This window comes from Penaeus monodon, chromosome 27 (assembly GCF_015228065.2).
Source record: "Penaeus monodon isolate SGIC_2016 chromosome 27, NSTDA_Pmon_1, whole genome shotgun sequence".
NCBI lineage: Eukaryota > Metazoa > Arthropoda > Malacostraca > Decapoda > Penaeidae > Penaeus > Penaeus monodon.
The window spans coordinates 33,222,193-33,222,395 of NC_051412.1; the positions used below are offsets into that span (position 1 = coordinate 33,222,193).

Consider the following 203-nt stretch of genomic DNA (forward strand, 5'->3'; position numbering starts at 1 on the left):
ATTCTTATTCTTTTATATCGATTTATTTACTCAATTCAGACGAAGGTAGGATGTGCCATGTCACAGGATGTGTAATAACGGTCGTTGTCCAGAAGATATGTTTTTCCTCCTCTCCTTCTCACCAGCAAGTGTTGAACCGGTAGTAATTTGTTGAAATTTTTTGACCGCATATCGATACCATCTCCGCATGCCTCTAGGCGTTG

At 40.4% G+C, this 203-nt stretch overlaps 1 protein-coding gene across 14 annotated transcripts in view; it reads left to right on the plus strand.

The window, feature by feature from the left end:
* Positions 1-203, plus strand: part of LOC119590797 (E3 SUMO-protein ligase EGR2-like) — a 113,995-nt gene that overhangs the window by 88,479 nt on the left and 25,313 nt on the right. The window lies entirely within an intron of this gene.